Below are 25,586 nucleotides of genomic sequence, written 5' to 3' on the forward strand. Positions count from 1 at the left end.
TGTAACTCGATGAAGTCATTCAACAGGTACGTGAATATTTATTTTGTGTGTTGTGCTAGAGTAGCCATTTCTTAAACTTTGTGGCCTCAGAAAATCCCTTCACATTCTTAAAGATTGAGGGCCCCAAATCACTTTACTAGTATTTTACCATATTAGTAAAATATTTAAATATTATAGCAACAAATGCATTAAAACATTTTTAGTATATATTTTTTGAAATAGGTGCATTGTTTTACATTTTGGCAATTCGGTTTCCCTAAATGTCTGACTTAAATAGAAGACAACTAGATTTTTGTTTCTTTTGCATTCAATTGGTTACAATGTTACTTGCAGTTTTCTATAATCTCATGTATTATTCATTAGGAAAATATAGTTCACTGAGTTACGTAACTCTCCCAAATATTGGCCCATTTTACTGTACACTACCTAAAATGTCATTGGCGGGGCACGGTGGCTTAAACCTGTAATTCCAGCACTTTGGGAGGCCAAGGTGGATCAACTGAGGTCAGAAGTTCAAGACCACCCTGGTGTGTGTCTTGAACACACCCAAGGTGGATCAACTGAGGTCAGAAGTTCAAGACCACATGGTGAAACTCCATCTCTACTAAAAATACAAAAATTAGTAGCCGGGCATGGTGGTACGCGCCTGTAGTCCCAGTTACGCAGGAGGCTGAGGCAGAATTGCTTGAACCCAGGAGGCAGAGGTTGCAGTGAGCCAAGATCATGCCACTGCGTTCCAGTCTGGGTAACAGAGCAAGACTGTCTCAAAAAAAAAAAAATCATATTCAGTATCACTGTCTCATGAAGTATTGGGAAGCTGTCAACAAGTTCCTGATATTAGACACAAGTTTTCCCAAAATTCTGATTTTGACTCAGTGTTTGGATTTTATCATTGAAAACAACTGCTGTCAGTTGTTAGGCTCCAAGGAAATAATAGGTAATTCAGCTTGCGTGAGTGCTTTTTCTTGAAACAACCATTTCAAAAAGTTACGTACTCAAGGGTTTAGATTTAACAAAATGTCACTGCTTTCACAAGGACATTCTTGAGTGAAACTGGTTTTCTTTTGTGGGGGTTCCCACCACAAATGCATGGCAGTGAAGAATAACTTATAGTTTGATGCCACTGCCTCAGTTTGTGCCAAGGTGCCTGAAGTTTTACTTTTACCTACTGTTGTCTTATCACCACTTTTACAAATGTCAACATATAGTTTAGGATAAACCGTGAGATTTAAAAAAGTTATTCTACACTTGCATTATTTCAGGACATGTGTTTGTTGCCAAGCTTTCACGTAAGAGTATCTTTAGTTGATGCTGATGCCTGGCAAATACAAGCCAAGTAACAAGTCCAGGCACGTTCACGCACACATCCATTTATAAGGTATAAGCACAGTCAGCCCTCCATATCCTCAGGTTCTGCATTTGCAGATTCAACCAAACTTGAAATATTTGAAAATATTTGAGAATATTTAATACAATAGTACAAATATAAATACACAATGTAACAACTATTTACATAGCATTCACATTGTATGAAAGTATCTAAAATCTGGAAATGATTTAAAGTATATGGGAGGATGTGTGTAAGTTGTATGGAGATACAGCGCCATTTTATATAAGGGACTTCAACATCCTTGGGTTTTGGTGTCCTCGGTGAATGGCCAGCAAGGGTGGGGGAGTGGTGTCCTGAAACCAATCCCAAGGCAAGGGACAAATGTATACTTCTACAGATGAGATATTAACTCAGAATTCATGTCTGCACACACATCTTTAATGACAAGTTGCTGTACCACTCAACAGTGGCACTACTGTGATCTTTTACTTACACTTCAGCCAGCAGAGACATTCAGCAACGTGAGATTTTTAAAGTTTCTCAGCTATTGTGTATGTTTCTAGAGTATAACAAAGTAACAGATACTTAAGTAGTGTTTTCATTTCTAGCTTTAAAACTTTTTTTTTTTTATAGTAGTGGCATACCTGCATTAAAAAATAATACCTTACCAAAAAAAAAAAAAACAACACTCTGAATGATTAGTTTCAAAATGATGCCACAACATAGGTGGCACCAACACTATTCAGAATCATTCCATTCCCATCTCTAAAAAAATTTTTGGCCGGGTATGGCGGCTCACGCTTAACAACTCGACATTTTGGGAGGCAGGATCACTCAGGGCTAGGAGTTGAAGACTAGCCCAACATGGCAAGATCCTGTCTCAAAAAAAATTATGTAAAAAATATTTTTTAAAGCCCAGACTTGGTGGTACATGCCTATAGCTCCAGCTATTCAGGAGGCTGAGGCAGGAATATCGCTTGAACCCAGAAGTTTCAGGCTGTAGACTATGATGGTACCTGTGAACAGCCTGGGCAACACAGCAAGACCTCATCTCCAAAAAAAGACAAAAGAACTAAATTATTCTACTGCAGACATGATAAGGTAAGTATCTCCAAAGTAGAATGACAGGTTTCATATTTTCATTAGTTTGAGTCAGTCCTTCCAAATCAATCTTGTTTTTTATTAGTATACAGATGGTATAGCCGATAAGTAAATGAGAAGCAGTCTTTTTAAGCCATCGATCCCTTCTTAAATGAGAAAAATATAAATATTTTAGAATAAAGTTATTCTAAAGTTGTAAAATTTTTAAATTTGGATATTCTGGGAAAATATTTAAACCACTATTGCAAACAAAACAAACAACAAAATGTACTTATGTTTATGCTTAGGCACAAAGAAAACTACAGTATTTTAAAATAACAATTGTAGAATATTGAGGTTGCAAAGATTACTGAAGGCATAACCTAAAAAGTGAGTTGATTTCTAAAAATGGGAAAAGGGGAAAAAAACAATTTCTAAAAACAAGTATACATACCTAAACCTAACAACACCTTAGAAATTTCAAGTACAGCACCATTCATTAACATCAATGAGGATGTCATCACACATCATGCAGCCTCTGTACACTGTCAGAATAAATGAAAAAGGCAGGCATCTTGCTATCATGACAATAGTTTTGATCTCGCAGACCTCTCTGTGCTTAGGCAACGGATAAAGCCATAAGAACTGTCCTGCCCGCAAGGAGCAACCTAAAGTAGGAAAAAAACAAAATTATACAATTATTATTTACAATTGTGAGAAGAGTTCTTGAAACATTCAGATGGAGGATACAGTGTAGTAGGGGTGAGGGTATCAAGACGGCTTCCTTGAGAAGTGATGTTTTGAGACCATTCTCTCTTCTCAATAACTGATATTTGGTTCCTGAATCCTTTAACTTCCTTACCATTGTCACTCCTAAGCCAAATCTCATTACCTCGTGTCTAGACTACTGTTAAGAGAACCAATTAAGTGGTCTCTGTAGCCCTCAATTTATTGGTGTATCTATGGGAAAATTGCTCAAACTCTAAGCCTTAGTTTCCTACTCTGTAAAATGGGGTTGTATATATAAGGAACGTACTAAATACACAGGTATACCTCAGAAACACTGCAGGCTAAATTCCAGAGCACTGCAATAAAGCGAATCTCATGAATTGGTTGGTTCCCCAGTGCATATAGTTATGCTTACACTATACCATAGTCTATATTAAAAGTGTACAGTAGCATTATGTGTAATTGATATACGTCACTGCCAAAAAAATGCTAACAATCTTTTTGCTGGTGGAGGGTCTTGCATCAATGTTAATGATGGCTACTGACTCATCAGGGTGGTGGTGGTGGTTGAAAATTGGGATAGCTGTGGCAATTTCTTAAAAGACAATGAAGTCTGCCACACTGACTTCCTTTCACAAGACTTCTCTGTAGCATGTGACGCTGTTTGATAACATGACAGCATTTTACCCACAGTATAACTTTTTTTTTCTTTTCCTTTTTTTTTTTTTTTTTGAGACTGAGTCTCGCTCTGTCGCCCAGGCTGGAGTGCAGTCAGCTCACTGCAAGCTCCACCTCCCGGGTTCACACCCTTCTCCTGCCTCAGCCTCCTGAGTAGCTGGGATTACAGGCATGTGCCACCACGCCCGGCTAATTTTTTGTATTTTCAGTAGAGACGGGGTTTCACCATGTTAGCCAGGGTAGTCTCGATCTCCTGACCTCATGATCCACCCGCCTTGGCCTCCCAAAGTGCTGGGATTACAGGCGTGAGCCACTGCACCCGGCCCCCCTCTTTTTTTTTTTTTAAAGACAATCTCACTTTGTTGCCCAGGCTGGAGTGCAGTTGTGCCATCTTGGCTCACTGCAACCTCCTCTTCCCTGGTTCAAGAGATTCTCCTGCCTCAGCCTCCCAAGTAGCTGGGACTACAGGTGTGCACCACCACACCTGGCTAATTTTGGTAGAGATGGGGTTTCACCATGTTGGCTAGGCTGGTCTTGAACTCCTGACCTCAAGTGATCTACCAGCCTTGGCCTCCCAAACAGCTGGGATTGCAAGCGTGAGCAACCACACCCAGCCAGTAGAACTTATTTCAAAATTGAAGTCAACTCTCTGACACCCTGGCACTGCTTTATCAACCAGGTTTCTGTAATACCTAAATCCTTTATGGTCATTTTGACAATATTCACAGCAACTTCACCAGTAGATTCCATCTCAAAAAACCACTTTCTTTGCTCATCCCTAAGAAGCAACTCCTTATCCATTCAAATTTGATCATGAGATTGCAGCAATTCAGTCACATCTTCAACACTGTACTTCCAATTCTAGTTCTCTTGCTATTTCCACATCTGCAGTACACAAAAGGCATTCAGTAACTATTATTAGTTCATTTCTCCTACCGATGTCTCCATTAGCTTTTGCCTATAGTATGCACTAGAGTATGTTACCATTATTTGTTTTTTTGTTTTTTTGTTTTTTGTTTGTTTGTTTGTTTTTTGAGACGGAGTCTCGCTCTGTCGCCCAGGCTGGAGTGCAGTGGCGCGATCTCGGCTCACTGCAAGCTCCGCCTCCTGGGTTTACGCCATTCTCCTGCCTCAGCCTCCTGAGTAGCTGGGACTACAGGCGCCCGCCACCGCGCCCGGCTAATTTTTTGTATTTTTAGTAGAGAAGGGGTTTCACCGTGGTCTCGATCTCCTGACCTTGTGATCCGCCCGCCTCGGCCTCCCAAAGTGCTGGGATTACAGGCGTGAGCCACCGTCCCCGGCCCCATTATTTGTTATTAGTACCACCTCATTATTACATTATTTGTAAGCAGTACCTGAAGGTCTGAGATTAGATTTTAAATCAAGGTCAGTAAAAATAGAAAAGGCTATGAAGACTGTTGACTGAGTTTACCAGAATCCATACACCAGAGATGAGATTAGTTAGGTGATAAAATAACCATTCTATAAACATGATCTGAAACTATGTTACTATTGTCAGCAGGAAAAGTCAATTTTACATACGTTTAAAAAAGAAAAAAAAGAAAACCCCAAAACCAGAAAACAAAAGGTGACAAAGTATCAGGACAAACAAAAGGTCACTGATGACTGATCTCTAGGAAAAAAGCTGGAAAGCAGGATTATTAAATGTAACCATGACTAAGATAAAAATCAGAGGCAGAAAGTCTTTGTCACCAAGAAGATACACTGCATAACAGAAGCAGAAACAATTCATCAGGATTAACCCTAGTCTAGATAAAACTATTTGATTCAGTACTAACACTTCTCTAATAATCCAATATATTATCCAATCTCAAGAAGAGAGAGTCACGGATAAGAAGTCTTCTTGAGAAGTATGTCCTCTAATATAAACTAATATGCCACTAAGAAAGCAACCTGCAAGTCCAGTACCAGACTTCTGGATTTGTGACCTAACAAGGGGCTCTACAATTAACCTAATAGTCAAACTAGAGTGTTGCAAACCAGAATTATATAATTATGCCAAACCTCTATTCACAAAAAATATATGGAAGTAACCTATCTAGTTTAAATTTTGCAAATCTAACACACACACACTAGCCCTCACTAAACTTTCACCAGCTTTCTCATGCAAGTACAAGTGTGTAATATACTTAATAAATCTGTCTTACAAGGGTAAGTAGTAGTATGTAACTACTTGAAAAGGAGATAGGTAGCTGGTTAATTTAAACAAAAAGCCCAAGGAAGTAAAGCACAGGAAAAGGATAACTGCCATGGTTAATACAGGAAACCCAAAGAACTGAATGGTGGGATAGATGTTTTCAGAGACCACGAGGCATCAGTTTCCTCTATGAATAGAATATTAGGAGACACAGGTTAAATGTGACCCTGAAGTCTCTCCCAAAAAGTAGCCTTGTTTATATGTTTTGTGAGCTTAACTATTACTGAAGAATCAATTTCACACATAAACCAACAAAACTAACATTTATTGAGCTCCCAGCTCTGTGCTTAGGCACTGAAAAACAAATCACTTTCCTTAAGGATTGCAATTAAGCAGGAGAAACACAAATAAGGTGAACTTCTCTTGTTCAAAAAAATGTATTTCAACATTCCTTTTAAAAGGAAAACCTGACCTGCAAGTTTCCAAAAATATTACTATTCCTCTTGCCTCTCAAAATTCCCATTGTTGTTTTTCAGGAGGAAAAAACAGTTCATTTGAGGAAAAATTGAGGGACACATACTGTACAATTGAGAAGAGTTTCTCTGAAATTGTAATCATTTTTGGCAGGTAAATAGGCATATCCGAGTCAGCAAATCAACTTGAAAAGATACTGAATTATACTGCCTGTTCTATGGGGTTCCACCTTCCCCAAAAGAATTCAGAATTTTTGGGTGGTCTGAGAATCTGCATTAAGAGAACTCTCAGCACACAGGTGGTTTGAAGACCGCTGACCTAAGGGTCTTATTTTCTAAAGAGAAACTTTAAAATGTATTTTTTTTTAATGTATTTTTAAAAGTATATTTAATGGCCCAGGGCGGTGGCTCACGCCTGTAATCCCAGGACTTTGGGAAGCTTAGGCAGGAAGATCACTTGAGCCCAGGAGTTCTAACCTGCACAGCACAGCAAAACGCCATCTCTACAAAAAAACACAAAAAAATTAGCTGGGCATGGAAGCATATGCCTGTAGTCCCAGCTACTCAGGCGGCTGAGGCAGGAGGATCACTTGAGCCCAGGAAGTTAAGGCTGCGTAAACCATGATTACACCACTGCAATCCAGACTGGGTGGCACTAAGACTCCATCTCAAAAAAAAAAAAAAAAAAAAAAAGATAATTAAAATGTATAAGATACTATATTAGCATATAAAAAGCATTTGGTGTTAAAATGTTGGTATTATAATTCCTCAGATAAAACTTACTTTGTGATTGTTTTCTGTAACTCAAGATATGATGCTTAGAGCTCCTCCAATCAAGTGTTTCCAAGAAGTAAAAACTTGTAGGACAGAAATTTAGGCTGGATGCATTTATATCATACAGACCTATTCTTCATTTAAGTTCTGATATATTTAACTATGTAGCTCCTGTAACAGTTTAATGGAATCTCACCTCCCTAAAATTCATTATGCATTTTTTTTTGAAATCCAAACTCATTAACACTTGCTTTCACTGTTGTCCAAGGCAGGCACATCTTTAAAAATGGTTTGTTGGACTTAGCTTTCAGCTAAATATATAAAAAAATAAAACAAAACAAGTAGTTAAATAAAATTTAATAGGCCAGAGAGTTTCAGCTTTTATTTCCTTATTGCTCAATACAAAGAAACAATCAATGTCCATGTATTCTGTAATCCACAGAATAAGTCTGGGGCTACAGCTACATTGTCCACAGTTGCAATTTAAATTAGATAAAATTCAGTTCTTCAGTCATGCCAGCCACTTTTCCAATGCTCAAGATGAATAAAATGTCAAACCATAAAGACATTTACATGTCACTTCAGTCCACTTACTTAGGGTTCGCTAGACTCAGGAGAACAAGACACAAGACACTGTTCCTTCAAAAAGCTCAGAATAGTTAAGATAGTTTAAATCAGCAATGACAACAACCCGAGAAGTACTATGAGCCACGCAGTACAAAATGCTCAGGAGTCAGGAGAAAACTCCTTTTTTAATAGGGGAGTTTGGCTCATAGAACAACAGACCATGGAAGGCATGACCAAAGGGGAGATGACATTTGAATCTGCAGGATTAAAAGCAGCAAGGGTAGCATTCCAGAAAGAACCACTTCACAAAGATACATGACAATGTCTATGATTTGGGTAACTGCAATTCATTCCATGTGACTTCAGGAGAGAGGTCATGTTTGTGCGTGTAATATGTGGAAAATAGTGAAAAATGAAAAAGCTGTTAAATTGAGGTAAGTCTATCCGGGGACCTTATGCATCACATTTAAGAGGACAGAATTCATCCTGTAAACCAGGGGTGTCCAATCTTTTGGCTTCCCTGGGCCACACATACAGGATAGCTGGTGAGAAAAAAAGAAACAAAAAAACACCACCACCACCAAAAAACAAAACAAAAACACCCCGCAAACAAATCTAACATTTTAAGAAAGTTTACAAATTTGTCTTGGGCTGCATTCAAAGCTGTCCTGGGTCCCATGCACCCCGCGGGTTAGACAACTTGCTGTAAACAGTACAAGCCAGTAATGGAGTTTCATCTGTCATTTTCACGTTCTATCTTCCTTTAGGACAATCATTCTAACAAGATGTAAGATGGATCAGAATATAACACTAAAGACAGAGACAGCAATTTGGAAGCTGTCACACAGGCATCTGAGCTCAGTTACTAACTATTGAGAACAGAAATAAAGGGATGCCTCGAAAGGTATTTAGAGGAAGAGAAAGGGAGATGTTGCCTAACCTCAGGTCCAATTCTCTGTAAAGCAGTAGTCAAGATCACCTGGACTGTGAAGAGGGTCAGGGATAGAATCCCAGCTAAGGAAAAAGGATAAAATGAAAATCCAGGTAAACACTTAAAGAACGAGAACTAGGGAGGAATAAAAGCACTGCTGGGTGAGTATTAAGGCCCCAGCTCAAGCCTTAATTTGTGGTGGAACCAATCTGTCTGGTTTCGTGAGTCACCAGGCTACCCAAGATCAAGAGAGGGAGAAAGCTAGTGCTATGTCTGAATACTGGATGAGCAAGTACAACAAATGGAAAATGGGATCAAGTATGAGTGAGAGTTGCTAAGATGCCTGGTACGGATGCAAAGGGAGAGAGAGCCTGGGGGAAGGTGGAGGGAGGGAAGCACTGGTTTCTCAAGCAAAGGCTAAAATTTTTCTATTAAGATTTAATCTGATGCTACACTTTGGGGGTGCAGCAAGGGTCTCAAATGGCATAAAACTTAGGTGATCATGCTTTAATCTACGTCTATCTCTAGAAAAATACTCCAAAAATGATAAGTAGTGATAATCTGCACTCTAGTTGCATAAAATCAGCCCCAGGTGAATGACTAGGCTCTATTTCCCTACCCCACCCTCATTACAATAACCTCGACACCAACTCAAGTCCGTGGGAAGATAACTAATCGGACTCGCCCCTCAAATCTTACACCTGCTCACTCCCCTGCAGGGCAACGCCCAGGTACCAAGTTAGCCCCTTAAGCCTAGGGAAAAGAATCCCGCCCATAATCGAGAAGCGACTCGACATGGAGGCGATGACGAGATCACGCGGGCGGAGAGAGGAGGGAGGGCTTCTTCCAGGCCCAGGGCGGTCCTTACAAGACGGGAGGCAGCACAGAACTCCCATAAAGGTATTGCGGCACTCCCCTCCCCCTGCCCAGAAGGGTGCGGCCTTTTCTCCGCCTCCTCCACCGCAGCTCCCTCAGGATTGCAGCTCGCGCCGGTTTTTGGAGAACATGCGCCTCCCACCTACAAACCAGCCGGACCGACCCCTGCTCCTCCCCAACCCCCACGAGTGCCTGTAGCATGTCTGGCTTGTCTCGCCCTTCAGGCGGTGGGAACCCGGGGCGGAGCCGCCACCGTCGCAATCCAGAAGTCTCGGCCGGCAGCCCGCCCCCGTTTCCAGCGCGCGCTTCCTGCCACGTTGCGCAGGGGCGCGGGGCCAGACACTGCGGCGCTGGGCCTCGGGGAGGACCGTACCAACGCCCGCCTCCCCGCCACCCCTGCGCCACGCGCAGTGGTTTCGCTCATGTGAGACTCGAGCCAGTAGCAAAGGCCCGCTCCCACAGCATCGGCAGCCAATCAAGTGTCGAAAGCAAGCAGGCGGCGGGTAAACCGACTCCCCCGAAGGAAGGGGAGGGTGGAAGGACGCCCGCGCCGGAGCCCAATTTCACTGACCCTCCCCTCAAGCCGCGGGAGGCCGGCCGCGCCCGCACACCCAGCATCACCCCACCCCACCTACCTACCCGCCCCACCCAGGGGGCATCGCGAGCGTCACCAGGCGGCTGCGCACTCCCGACTCTGTAACTGACAGGCGCTTTACTCCAACCAGAATACGCCATTTGTGTTTTCACACACGGCGGGAGGAGAAATGGCCAATCAGCGACAAGCGGCAAGCCGGAAGCGCTCCTCCCTCTGCGAGAGCAATGGCTCCGTCCGGTTTCGAGCATTTTCCGCTCCCTTCTCCCTCCCCCTCCGGTTGCCGCAGGGCGGGCCTCCCTCCCGCCTGCATCCAACCACCCCTTTCCCTCCCGAGGTAACAAACATTATGTTCCCGACTTCCCACGGGAAAGGCAACCCCCGCAAGCCACCAGACGGTCACCCCAGCCACCCATCCCCCCCAGTACACCGCACCTCCCCTTCCACCAGAGTTCCGCTCCCCTACCTAGCCGAGGCTCTCTGAGGAGCCGGAGCCCCAGAGCACAGCCTCTTCTCTAGGCGGCCCGGGCGGCTTCCGCTGATTGGCGGCGAGTGGGCCAATGGGTGCGGGGCGGTGGGCGGAGAGGCCAATGGCGCGGCGGGAGGGGGCGTGTCCCGGGTGCCCCTGGCGCCGGCGCTGGGAATCCCCGTGCGGTCAGTGGCGTTTCCGCTCGGGCAGCGGGCTGAGTGAGCTGCCGCCGCCGCCGCCGCTGCCGGGGGAGGGGCGGCCGCCGCCCGCCTGCGCTCAGAGACTCACGCAGCCCCAGTCCCGCCAGTCCGCCAACACTGTAGTGCCGGCCCCCCTCTTTCCCTGGCCCTCCCCCCTCCCCGCCTTTGGCTCGCTCCGCCTTTCTGCCCCCCACCCCCACCTCACGGGTACGGGCCATTCCCGGCCAGGAAACGCCGTGGCGCCGCGTTGGGCCTAACTCGAGTCCTGCCGCCTCCCGGGAGTGCCGTGCGCCGCAGCCCGGGCCCAGGCCCCGGTAGCGCCTGGGACAAGGTAAGGGTCCGACAGAAAAGAGACCGAACCTCACGATCGGGCCCCAGGGGTGGGAAGGGTCACCTCCTCCGTCTCCCCGCGCTCGCTCTCCTTGGGTCGTGGGCCTGGCCCTCCCCAAGCTCTTAGCAGGAGGATGCTGCCCCTTCTCATCCCCCTCGCCGCCTCGCACACACCGTTACAGCACCCCATTTTCCCAGGGAGAGAGGCCCCGTCTAACCTAGGCGACCCAACTCCCCTTTTCATGTCTTTCCTGGGTCAGGACGCTTCCCCTCCCCCCACGCCTCTTCACCCCCTTTCCTGGGAACTGCCTACTCTACGTTTACCTTTCTCTTGAGGAGAGGCCTCTCGCTGCCCTCCGCTCGAAATACACAGGCATACTTTTTTTCTCTCCCCGATCCCCCACTCCCTACCCCCGTTCTCGCGGCCTTGTGACAGACAACTCTGATCGCTCTGGGGGCCGCGATCTCCCCTCCGTAATCTTCCTGGACGCCTTCCCTCTCGTTTGCTGGCTTCCCACCTCAGATGGCTGCTTCCCAAAGGCATTACCTTCGCCACCCCCACCACACGTTCTCTGGCTCCCCGTGGCGTGTGCCCCAGCGTGTCTGAGATAGCCTCATTGAATGTGTAGGGTTCGAGCCTGGAGTTGAGCCAGATTGTGTCGTTTTACTTGCCTTGGGCGTGGAGAGCGATCTTGTGAGAATATCTTCAAAGGCAGAAAATTTTACCCTTTATGAATTCTCTTTTCCTCTGCTTGTAAGTCGGGAATGTAAAGAGGAGGGTAGGAAAGAGCCCTGGTTCAAGTAGGTAAATCGCGTGAGAGGGAAAGTTTAACTGTTGGGAAAGCCCCTTCTATGCTAATTGATTCTATAGAGCCCTTGCATGTCTCACTTATTGGGCGTCAGTGGTCTTTCTCTCGGATACGGATGCTGCAGCCAGCTCTGCTGGTCTGGTTCAGGGGTGCGTGTATGACCTGCATTTTCTGCTTTCTCATGTTACTTGTGCAATGTATTCACCAGTAACTCATTTCTTTCCCAGACCTCTGGGTTCCACTGGGCTTTGTCTATATTTAAGTTCATTTCTCCAATTTCCTTCGTGCACATAGGTACTGAACGAATCCCCAAGTTCTCTGCTAATTCCCTTCATCACTTGACTAAACAAGTTGTTTTTAGATGACATATTTGTGACCAAGGTCATATTTACATTTCTTTGTTGGGCAGATGTTACATAGCTATACTTGTGATTGGGGAGGATCCAGCTGAGTGGAGTGTGCTGAGCTTTTCAGGAGAGTGTGTACTCCCTATTTGAAATTATTTTTTGGTTGTTAATTTTTTTATTATTGTTTTTAGGTCACAGAAAGTTGTAAGTGGTAATTTTAGATGTGTGGGATCTGAGCTAGGACTAAAGCAGAGAATACTCACATAAGCAGAGGTTTCTGGACTCCATGGAGGACATAGGGCATTTTTTTTTTCTGTTGGATTTCTTCCAGTTTTCTCAGGATCATTAGTTCTCTTCTGTAGCCAAAAATTCTGGCCTGTTATGGGATTAGAGTCTTTAAGGTTTACTCAGACTGTCATTATGTGTAGAAAAATGAATTATGCCCTTTGGTAGGACATGACACAAGGCTCTGTTTCTAGCTGCAAATTTAAATTAGACTGTAGAGTGCTTGGGAAATTGGCTTGCAAAAGACGAAAGCTTAATCTTCACTTCTAAACTGCTGGCTTAATTAAAATGGATATTTAGAATTTGGTAAATGTTGATTTTTCTAATAAAAGGCCTTGGTTTAAAAGGGTGACCTTAGGATTGTTTCTTTCTAAAAGCATAATTCCAGCCCTTCTGGCATGGAGCACTGGTTCAAAAAAAAAAAAAAAGTGTGTGTAAGGAGTGGGGGTGGGGTAAAGAGAAGGTTGTTCCTTTGGGTTGGATCACAGGGGTGAGTATACAAGGCAGCAGCAGCTGCTGGCTCTGGAGCTCTGGTTGCTACGTGAGAAGCTTGAGTAGTGCTGGCTGCTGTCTCCAGGGAAGGACAGCAGTGCAGCGTCCATTAATGCTGCTGGCTGCAGGGAGCAGCACTTAGGCGATGGCTGCTTCAGGACTGAGAAGAAACCTTGCTTTTCTGGGAATTTTCACTGCTGAGCTGGTTTGCTTTTTATTGGTGGGGAGATGGGAATTAGCAATTCATAACCTCCTACCCATTTATGGGTATTGGCATCTGGAAAGTGGATCATAAAGACTTTCTTTTTTTGTTTGATTTGGTTTTTGTTTTTTGGCAGATATTTGTTTTTTATCTAGATATTTGTGCTTGGATAGGACTAAAAGTTCCATTAGAGTTTTAATTTTTGAATCAGTTAAAAAACCCAAGTAATAATTTTAAGGATCTTTCTGATAACCACAATGGGAAGAAAATAACAGGAATTTTTTTCCTGCAACTGACATATCATGTTTTCCTCCATCTCTTTAATCATAGAATCAATTCTTATTATTTTGTTATGTGTCTCCTTTCTATTAAACCGTATTTACCTTATAGATGATTTGCTAAACATTTTGCTAAGCTTGGACTCTTAAACTCTTAAAAAAAGGTGCCATTTTGGAGTGGTTTCTAAATAAATATTTCTTCTTAATTTGTGTATTAGTAATAAACTTCTCCGGATTAGATATTTTCTTTGGAGTTTGACTTATAAGATTGATTCATTATATACTTGTTGGATATAGCCTTCTGACATCACAAATATATGTCTTTGGCCGTAATCCATCTGAAATGTAGGACACACCAGAAGAAATATGCAGAAATCGAATAAGTCTAGTTCAGGATACTGAGAAGATGGCCTCTGAGCCCCTTAGGTGATCTCCCCTCCCCCACAACTCTTGAACATTAGGATGATCTCTGATTAAGCAAAACAATCTGAGCGTGGAAAAGCTTGAAGGAGAACCACCACCACCAATTATATGCGATACTGGACATATGCATGTGTGCTGTGTTTCTCCCCCAAGACTAATGTATCCTATACTTTTTTCTCCTCAGAATTTTGATTTGTTCATTTTTGTGTAAATGTACTTAAATCTCATAAACATCTATAATTTGTAGTATGACTCTGGCATTTGTGGCAGAGAACCAAAAAGAATGGAAATGAGTTTTGTCATTCACAAATGTGGCTCACGTTGTTTTCCCAGTAATAAAAGCAGACCAGTGAAACAGAACCTTTAATGGATACTGTTTTAGGAGGTTCCAATTCTTATTACTATCACATAGATAAGATGCAATAGCAGATAAATATTGTTTCATGTATACTGGCTGTTTGACATACTTAGGGTTTAAGATAAAAATGTCTGCAGTTTTTTACTATGTGGCTTAAGTTGCCATATAAAATAATTGCTTTTTCACTCGAATTTCCTGTTGTTTGGAACCTTTTGTGCTCTTGATATAATCATTTTCTAGAGGATCATACAGGGCCTTTTCATAGAAGGATTTACTTAAGTAATACCCTTGAAAACTTTTTTATATCTTTTGATACTGTTTTCTGTCCAGGTACTGACTTTCTGAAATTATTCTGGCTTTTCTGGGGAGAATGACTATTTCATTTTTACCTTTGAATGGGGAAATAATAAAGTGCAAAGTACAAATTTGCAGATCATTACTTTTGCTTTATCCTTTCCATATTGAAATAACTTATGAAAAATTAGGCCGTAGTTAACAGCAGTCAATGACTATTGAATACATTTTATCAGAGGGAAACTGGATCATGAATAAAATAACATTTTAAAAATAATTTTTGGCTGAACTCTGGTGATTCATCAGTTTAATTTGAAGTTAGGTCTAGCAGTGAATTTTATTTATAAAAATTGTATTTCAAGTTTTGAAAACTGGAACTTCTAGATAGTATGTTTTGTTTGAGGCATAAAACTTTGTGCAAAATGTGTAATGTGTATTTGGTAATATAATTGGTAGTCATTTGTAATTAAAAATGTTTTTTCAAAGGTACTCTTTAGAAAATAAGTGTAATGTACCTATGATGGGCAGGGATTGGTACCATTCCTTACTGCCAAAAATTCCAAAATATGTGGTAGAGTGATTGATTTCTCTTGTGGTTGGGATTCTGAGAAGTTCATGAAAGATGGAGAGAATACAGTTTCCTTCACTTACCTGTATACATTTTGTTAAGTCTTAGGAAAACTGTTTTATTGTATCTTTAATTATGAAGTGCATAAGATACCCAGTAACTCTGAGGGGAGGTGCTCTTAGAAAGCATTACGTTGGAGAATTCCCTTACCCTAGGACAAAATGCGTTCAGAGTCTTTAACACTTAGTGAAGGGAACTATAGGATATAATAAACAAACAATGAAGGTAAGCTCAGTCTGCTTTCTATGTACCCTACTGAGCAAGGAATTTGTAATCCCATCGTGCTTCGCTCGGTTATTCCATCATATTGATTTTGTTTGCTGAATACCTGAGGGAATAGCTTACTTAATGTAAGGTCACATTAAGTATGTTTGATATGAAGACAGGGAAAGGAATTTTCTGCTTCTTGGAATAATATCTTAGTATTTTTAAAACACTAAGTTTTTATATCAGGCCAGTTTTGCCTGATGCTCATGTCTGTTGCTTTGGTTGGGCTGCTGCTTTCTCTTCTGTGCTCTTCTGGATTCCTTGTGGTATAATGATTCCCAGAGCTTTCATGGCAATTTGAAGTAATAAGAAGCATTGCCTTAGCCATGTTAGTTACGTGTACACTTTTGGCCTATGTTATGAATCACAAAAAGCGATAGCTATAGGAATGTATGCAGAATAGATTTCTGTCTGGGGAATCAAGTTTTTGATTTGTGCTACCTAATGGAGGGAAAAATGCTGAATTTCTTGCTGCTCTGTTTGAGAAATAGATGAAAGCATGGGAGGAGCCAGAGACCTCTGCAGCAGGATTTGGTCTAAGTAGAAAAGGAAGATTTTTGTTTCAAATTGCCAGCTGCTTATGTCAGACTGACTCCCTTATTATGCCTCCAGTAGGCCTGTCAATATGGCCAAACAGCTAGATAAGTGCGGGGCAGGACAAAGGGCTCTTTGCACAGCAGGGAGGCAATGTTGGTGGGGGAGGGGCAGGAGGTAGGAAAGGCAGGAGGAGGAGGTTCTTTTCCCTGGGAGATTATTCAGTTTGGCATACAATTAAAGAAATCATTTTTAGTTCCCACTCAAGCATTGAATTTTTGCCAGCCACATACTGTTAACCCCAAATTTGATACGTTTCAGAATATCTTGTATGGATCCATTCTCAGCAAGGAAAAATTTAAAAAAATAAATCTCCATATAGATTAAAATAAAATAAATCCCACCCTCTGCACCCTCCTAAGTACCAGTCACCTCCCTAGTAGACCCGATCTAGAGCTGAATTCTCATTAAGAAATAGAAAAGAATAAATCTTTTTTATCTATCTGAATAAAAACACATTGTAATACAATGTGTTTGTTTGGGTTGGGATTGAACCTGAACATGTAGAATAATTTGTTTCCCTTTATGAAATAGTTGCATGTCGTTGTCTACAATTTTATATCATTAAGATGGAGAGCACCTTACAGCTTTCATGTGTTGGGTTGCCATCATGTAAAATGCTAACTGAAGAAAGGCTACTTTTTATTTCAGCCTCTTCCTTAGTTCTTGGAGAACCTGATATTCCCTGGAGATTACTCCCTCCCTCCCCCCCCCAACCTTTTGGTTTAGGCAACCTCTTTTGATACATTTATGCTCAGCTCCCATGCAAGTGGGATGGTTGCATCCAGTTTATTAGACTTAATATGAATCATAGAGTTGGAAAAGATCTGTCGGTTATCTGGTCCTTTAAAACAAAATCATAATGAAATATTTTGAAATTTGGGTCCCTGTTGAAGTTTTCATTAAAATGTTAAAGGATCGGTGTTCTGAACAACATTTTTAGTTACTTTTAAAATAAATGTTTTGTGCCAGTTCTTTTTTTAAAAATAAAGAATTTCATTTATAGGCAAATTAGCTGGCAATTATTTGCATTGTGATAGAATTTCTCTTTTATGAAGAAATATATGACAGCGTTTTTCAAAATACTTAATGTATTTTAAGAGACTTTAATTTTTAGAAATATTTGGTTTGAACAGTTTTCCAAGAGCACATCTGTTGCTTGGGTTGAGGTACCACCTATACTGCAATGTTACTAAACTGGCCTTAAAGTTTTCCCTTCTGTCTATACTGCACACAACAATAAAGGGAACTGGAATGCTAATTTCCATTTATGGATTAGCAAAAGACATGTTTTAACCAGTTAATAACCAAAAAACTGCTTTTAATACACATAATATTAAGCAAGCCTGACCAAGTTTTGTGTTACTTCTCTCTGTTAAAGAAAACTGGATGTGTTACTACTTAACATTATATTGTTATGTGTCATGGTCTTGGCAGTAATTATATAGTATTTTGACCTAAAAAAGAAATTTTGAGTAATTAATTATTATTACAGTTAGTTAGAAGTTTCTCATCAGTAAGATAGCAACAGCATTAACACAAAATCTAGTGAGCTATATTTTATATTACTACAGAAATTGAGGGTAGTCATTTCTTCCCTTTATAATTTATTTACATGGATTATTTCCATAAATTTGTGAGACTAAAATAGAAGCCATGTAGTCAAGCCCCAGTCTCCATACCAGACAGTTTTAAACATCCTTTACACCCTCCCTCTTCCCAGATAATTAGAAATCTCTTCAGTGTAGCTTCATTGCTCCTATTACCTGGATCTTGCTAGAGGACCTAAGAAGTTCCTGGCAAAAGTGAAAGAGTAAGGGACCACATTTTGATTCCAAAGGTTTTGATAACTGTTAGGGCTCCCCAAACAGCTAATCTCATTTTCACTAAGACTTAGCCAGCAGAGGGCTAGAATGGAGGTGAAACACAAGCACTGTACCTCATCTTGCCTGTGCAGCTGCTCCACCTTATTTCCTGCTATTATTATCTCACAACGCCTCTTCCCAGCAAAAAGAAACTAGGACAAAGGGGGAAAATTGGATGGGCTAATGTGCTTTTTATTATGCTTAGGTTGTGGGCTTGTTTATATGTACTTAAATACAAAGCTAATTTGCCACATTCTTAAAAGTCTCTAGTGATAGAGATTTTATAACTTCTGTATCTTCTTTCTTTCTTGATAAACGATTTCAGATTCTCAGCCTTATGGAAAGAAAGGTTTTAAGCATACTTAATTTTCGTTGGCCATTCACACAGTCATTATTACCACCAGATGCCACTGTATTATTAGCTTGAAGAAAGGTGGACTGTCTTCTGTAGATAATATCTGCAGTTTGTATTGAAAAATACTGATTTGTGTAAATCTGATTTATGACTAAAATAAGGCTAAAAAATTAGACCTCTATGTATGTTTACCCTATTACCTTAGTGGGGGTGAAATTAATTAGCTCTTTGAATATAAATTTTTCATGTTTCAGAGTTCTTTTTTCAAGCTGCATAATTTATGTTCTTCAAGCCATTTTTATCCCATACCACCCCCACAAAGGGGGAAATTTTATTTTTTATTTTTATTGTCTTTCAATGGTGAAATTTTCCCCTCCCCACTCCTGAAATGTGAAGACTCAAATAAAACTCAGTAATCTAGTAAGGTATATGCATTGCTGAATATAGTAAGACGATTGTTTCATCATTCTTAGATACTATGATCTGGTTTGAATCTGGTTTCCAGTATCATGTTAGCATATTTAATACTGTTGACATGTTAATTTTAATACATGCCCAGGTGGATCTCCTTGCTTTCATTTGTGCCTCTTGTTTGTCATTTTGTATGAGAGGGGTTTTTGTTGTTGGATTTTCTCCCCCATCTTTGTGTCCTGTTAACGTTCTTTGGCTTATGTTTCAAAAATTCTGTTTCCTACCACCAACCTCTGTACATGCCACAACACATACAATTTGTACTTTCACAGCTTCTGTGAAGGAGGATGATCTGCAGTTAATAATCAACTGTTTGGGTATTCTCGGTATCCAAGGAAGGTTTTACTTAGAAGGAAGAACCTGAAAGGACCTGTTGGCAGACTACTTCTGCGTTTATTTTACATTTTTCCTTATTGATGTAGGCTGTTGAGAGTTGACTTGTTTTATAAGAGAAACCAGATTGACAGAGAAGAGCCCCAATCAGATAGAGTTATTTTAAAAAGAAATGTGTTTATTATGTTAACATTTGGGGTAGAATCTAAAGGGCATATTTTTAAAAAAACTTTTAGTTCTAAAGACAAAAGAGTTTAACCTAAAACAGAACGAAGAGAAGGGCCTTTGAAGCAATATGATGGATTACATGCTGAATGTAGCAATAGAATGTTGTATGAAAGCATAAATTTTTATTTTCCCAGTTTCTGTGATACAAACTACTACGCCCATGGAAGTATGCCTTTATGCCCACATTCTGAAATATATTCAGTAGAATGCCTTAAAAAAGAATAGATCTGAGGAAAATGTAAGAGCAAGTCTAAAATTTTGAAGTCCTTTTTAAAATGTTATTTTTTCCTAGACAAATTTAGTGTTATTTGTGGCAAATAGAACTTTAATGTCGTAACTTAGTAATAGAACAAAATAAGGGTGGGTTTACATGTCCATGCACATTTTAGGATGGAGCTAAATATTATAGGGTCTACATACCAAATTGTTACACATTTTAATATTTGGGCTACTTTTATTGAAAAAGTTTACCCAATATTTAAAAACCTTTAAAAACAAAGTGGCATAAAATATTCACATATAAATCAGGTAGCCACCTTATTGGTGGCATATTATGTAAGTGTACTAAAGCCAGATATTTACTGTTAATCCAAAAATGTGAAAATTATGCTAACATCATATATAGATCTCAGAAGTTCCTGTAGCCAGCCAGCCAGGTCTGGCGGCTCACATTTGTAATCCCAGCACTTTGTGAGGCCAAGGCAGGCAGATCATCTTAGGTCAGGTGTTTGAGACCAGCCTGACTAACATGGTGAAACGCCATCTCTACTAAAAATACAAAAATTAGCTGGGCCTGGTGGTGCGAGCTTGTAATCCCAGCTACTTGGGAGGTTTAGGCATAAGAATTGCTTGACCCTAGGAGGCGGAGGCTGCAGTGGGCCAAGATTGCACCACTGCATTCCAGCCTGGGAGACAGAGCAAGACTGTGTCTCAAATAAATAAAAAATAAAGAAGTTACTGTAGCCATACCACTCTTACTAGGCCATGTGTGGAGTCCCAGGGGAAGACTTGTGTTTTTAGGGAAGGAAGGCTCTAGGTAGGTGTAACCTTCCTCTTACAGTTTATCATGAACAGTAGTATGAAAAGGAATGGCTGGAAGTTTGCAGTAGTACACTGAGCAGCAAGAGAAATAAACATATCCCACTTCATGAAATGACCATGCCAGCCAAGGGAGATGAAAAACAATTTTTTTTATAGCACACCTCATTTTTTAAAAAACATTTCAATACTAGGAATATGTTTCTATGGCAGATAGTTACCCCAAAGGATTATGTCAAATATCTCTTGTGAAAATTAATTTTAAAATTAATCTTTTGTCTGGGTGTGGTGGCTCATGCCTGTAATCCCAGCACTTTGGGAAGCCAGGGCGGGCAGATCACCTGAGGTCCAGAGTTCGAGACCAGCCTGACCAACAAGGAAAAACCCCATCTCTACTAAAAATAGAAAATTAGCCAGGTATGGTGGTGCATGCCTGTAATCCCAGCTGCTCGGGAGGCTGAGGCAGGAGAATCTCTTGAACCCAGGTGGCAGAGATTGCAGTGAGCTGAGATTGCACCATTGCACTCCAGCCTGGGCAAAAAGAGCGAAACTGTGTCTCAAAATAAATAAATAAATCTTTTATAGATAGTGACCATATGTTTTACTTTCTTTGGGATAGTCCTGGTTTATACTTGCTGTCCTAGCATAATTAGTAATAGCACCCCTTTCACTCTCAAAAATGTCTCCATTTGGACCATAATTTATATACTCGCCATAATTACAGAGGATTGTGAGACTTGTAGTCGCTACTTAGCAACCTAGCTTTTCTTGATAGAGCTCTTCTGATTCTGGAGTCTCCTGTGCTGCAATATATATCTGTTGACCTCTCTGAACCCCCATTTCCAAATGAGCAGTTTTTAGAATGTCTTTTTTATTTTCCCATTAGTTGGTAATAAGGGAAGGGGTAGGTATGGGTTTGATTAATTTTTTAATTTTTTATTATTAAAAAATCCAAATACTACAAAATAGAAAAATAGACTCCCTTTGGAGTTTATTAAACTGTTAGTTTAAAAGTTTCCATTTGACCAGGATAAGATCCATACATTGCAATTGATTGATAAGTTTGAGTCTTTATAGATTCTCTCTGTTTTTTCCGTGTAGGATTCTTGTTGAAGAAATTGATTATTTTATAGAGTTCCTACTCTGGATTTTGAAGGTTGGATAATCATTTAACACATTCCTGTATTAAACAACCTCCCCCCACCTGTATTTCATGTAAATTAGTGATTAGATAGATTGCAAGCATATTTTATAATAGTACTGTGTATTGCCATTAAGAGTTACATAATGTCTGCTTGTCTATGTAATGTTAAGCAGCTGCTGTTATTCATTGCCTAGATCAAACTCTGTGGTCTTAAAAATTGAAGACCCGGAAGAGCTTTTGTTTGTGTGAATTATGTCAAGATTTACCATATTAGAAACTAAAACTGAGAAAAATTTTAAGTTATTTATTGTTAAAATAACAATAATAAAGCCTGCTAATACAAGTAATGTGATTTTTTATAAAAATAACTACATTTCTAATTTTTTAAGTGTCGTTTGACATTTTTGCAAATCTCTTTAATATCTGACTTAATAGAAGACAGCTGCTTTCTCATAACTCCTGCATTTAATTTCTTGTGATAAGTTGTTTTGGTTGAAGACTGAAGAAAATCTGGCCTCGTACAGATGATTGATTGGAAAATGGAAGACCTCATATAACCCTCTGACAGAATCTAGAGGACTTCAGGCATTCTCAAACCACTTTTTGAGAATCACCGACCTATATTCATTATTTACTTCATAATAGATATTTTATTACTTCTTCATTTATTGTCTGAAATAGTCACCCTCATTTTTATTTGGCTATACTAAGATAGTTTATATACAGAAGGTAAGATAAGCACTTGGGTTTTTTACCCTCTTATTTATCAATTTTCAGAATAATGGGTTGGTAACATAGCAACATCTAAACACATAAATGAAGTATTATTATTGCATACTCATGGTTTTAAATATGTTTGATATGTTACAGTCTCTGGCAGTTGCTATTTTTGACATTCAGGTTGTCCTACCTTTGTTGGCTACTAAATTCTTTTGATTCATTCTTAATGCTTTCCTTACTTGTTTCTTTGCTTCCTACTATTACTAGATGTTCTAGGATAATTTTGTACATTTTTTGCCCCAAACCTGGAATCAGCCATTTCGGCAAAAACCTCTTAGTTCTTTTCATGAGAAATGGTACTTAGAAACCACAGTATGGATGGTAGGAGTGTTCACTGCTCTTGGATTGGGCCTTGTTTCTAGATTTTTCAATGGACAAAGTTTAAAAGTGTTTTATTTCTTTTTAAAAATATCAGTTGTTGGTATTGGCAAATCTCCATTTCAAACTCAGTACTACATGATGTTTATGTAAACCTAATCTTTCTCCCTTTCCCCATGCCCAAAATCTCAGTTTTCACTAACACCAATATAATTTCTCTTTATTTTGTGCCACAAAACACACACTACAGTTTTAGAGTGACAGAACAATATGATTACTGGAAAGTGGTTTTTTGTTTTGTTTTCTCATGTCTTTTTGCCCTTAGGGTATATCCCTTTAGAGATAGTGGTAGTCATCCCTTACTTGATGAGGATATTTTCTGAGAAATGTGTTGTCAGGTGATTTCATCATTGTGTGGACATCTAGAATGTACTAACATAAACCTAGATGGTACACCTAAGCTACATGGTATAGCTCATTGCTCTTAGACTACAAATCTGTACAGCATGTGACCACTGGATACTATACGCAGTTGTAACACAGTGGCAAGCATTTGTGTATCTAAACATGGAAAAGATAAAGCAAAAATACGATATAAGAGATAAAAAATGGTACACCTGTGTAGGGCAGCTCCATTACAGTCTTATGGGATCATTATCATATGTGGTCCATCCTTGACTGAAATGTCATTGTGTGGCACATGACTGTATACAGTCAGATTACAGTATTTTGAAATCCCACTTAGAATAGTTGTCTATAGTTATGCCACCAGTTTGATACATAGTGAGGTTAATTTGTTACATTTTACTTTCAGATTTTTCAGGGATTAAGTTTTGTTTTATAATTATGTAAAATAGTTAAATGGTTAGTAAGTGAAATTTACAAAGCTGGGTATAATCAGAAAAATTGAGCTTCTATCCTAGCGCCTTCCAACTGGTTCTCTCTCTGTCCCTATATGTTAGACTCAACAGAGTCATCATAAATTTTCAGAGTGATATTTCGTCGATAGTTCCCCTTTGAGCACAAGAAGCATTTGGGTTAGTTCATTTACTAAAACTATCTCCTTCTAGATTTTTCAGTAACTAGTATTTTCACACTGTAGAAGAGGAATGTGGAAATTTCTGTTCTTTTTTTTTTTTTTTTTTTTTTTTTGGGGGAACCAGAATTTCTTGGCTTAATGTAAACAGTTTGAGATAAGAGACTTTCTTTCTCTAGTAAAAATTCTCTTTTTGTTTTTTGAGATGGAGTCTCGCTGTGTGTCCCAGCCTGGAGTGCAGTGGCATGATCTCAGCTCACTGCAACCTGGGTGTCCCGGGTTGAAGCAATTCTCCTGTCACAGCCTCCTGAGTAGCTGGGACTACAGGCGCCTGCCACCATGCCCAGCTAATTTTTGTATTTTTAGTAGAGAAAGCGTTTCTGCTTGTTGGTCAGGCTGGTCTCAAACTCCTGACCTCAGGTGATCCACCCACCTCAGCCTCCCAAACTGCTGGGATTACAGGCGTGAGCCACTGTGCCTGGCCAAAATTCTCTCTCTTGAAGTTCCAGACCATATTTGTGTCTGGGAATTTCAGGTACACTTGGGACACTGGTGTTACTTGAAGTAGAGAGCTCATCAGTTAACATTTCTTGAATGGTTTGCCCTTAGACCTGAAATGTGTGTTATTTAGAAAGGATGTCATATATTTTTTAACTTTGTCATTTAAAATCCAAGTTATTTGATTTTATGTGTTTTAAATAAAATATTAAAACTTTAAAAGTCTTGCACCTGTTAAATATTAAATCTATTTTATCCTTCCTAATTACAGTATCTTAAAGTTATCATATTTCAGCAATACGTCACTTTTCTAATAACTAATATAGTCTTTAAAAATACTAAATCAAGATATGCCAAAGGTGAAGAAACAGTGATTAAGAATGAGTATTCTAGCTGTGGTTTTTTCTTGCTTTGGCTTTGGCCAAGATGAGTTTAATTCGTTGGCCTAATAGGAATAATACTTTTCTCCTAAACATGCGAGCTTTATATGAGCTAATGCATGAAAAGTAGTTAAAGAAACAGTGGCTGGTGCAACATAAGCATCCAGTAAATGCTGCCTTTGTTTTGGAAGTGGTTATTGTTACAAGTATTTGATCAGTTCTCTAAAGTCTGTCTGAACTTTACTTAGAATTAGTAGTGTTCATATGCTGTAAATAACACCTGATTTTCAATACTTCATTGGTTATATGAAAAGAACCAACTGTTAACAAAGGAATAATTGGTATCTAGTTAAAATTTGAGGCCTCTGACTTCACAAGTATACCAGTGCTTACTATATAAATATAACCACATTTAAAAATTTAATAAAGTTTTAAGGAAATAAGTCTCCTTTTCAGAATCCAGGGTCCTTTACAAACACTGGATCCTGAAATTGTATTATTTGAAGTGGCTTTAGGGTATTTGTATGCTGACCAGAGTCACAGGTGGTTTTTTTGTTTAACTCTAGAATTTTGAGATACATTTGCCTTTACGTGCCCTCAAAGTAAGATACATAACACCAGATTGTTCATTAGTTCAGGTTTTTTGTTGTTGCTGTTGTTGTTTGTGTTTTTTGTTTTTTAATACTTTGGGGTTGGAGTGAGGTTATAGAGTGCTATAAGGAATTCAGATTAGAAGATAGTATTTTAGGAAAGGTCAAAATGGTACACTAAAGTTATCTTTCCTCTTCCCCCACCACCAAAAAAAAATAAGCATCAAACTACAATGCACGTTTTTGGGGTTTTATTTTTATTTTTATTTTTTTAGAGATAGGGTCCTACTCTGTCGCCCAGGCTAGAGTGCAGTGGCACAATCATAGTTCATTCTAACCTTAAACCACTGGGCTCAAGCAGTCCTCCCACCTCAGCCTCCAATGTA

At 40.0% G+C, this 25,586-nt stretch overlaps 1 protein-coding gene across 50 annotated transcripts in view; it reads left to right on the forward strand.

Moving 5' to 3' along the window:
* The first annotated feature begins 10,845 nt into the window (after window positions 1-10,845).
* Window positions 10,846-25,586, forward strand: part of SETD5 (SET domain containing 5) — an 83,307-nt gene continuing 68,566 nt past the window's right edge. For all 50 annotated transcript variants that reach the window (XR_012431380.1, XR_012431378.1, XR_012431381.1 and 47 more), the window contains exon 1: window positions 10,846-11,188. The gene's annotated coding sequence lies outside the window, so the exon portion shown is untranslated. The remainder of the gene's footprint in view (window positions 11,189-25,586) is intronic.

The sequence above is a fragment of the Macaca fascicularis genome, chromosome 2, assembly GCF_037993035.2.
Source record: "Macaca fascicularis isolate 582-1 chromosome 2, T2T-MFA8v1.1".
Taxonomy (NCBI): domain Eukaryota; kingdom Metazoa; phylum Chordata; class Mammalia; order Primates; family Cercopithecidae; genus Macaca; species Macaca fascicularis.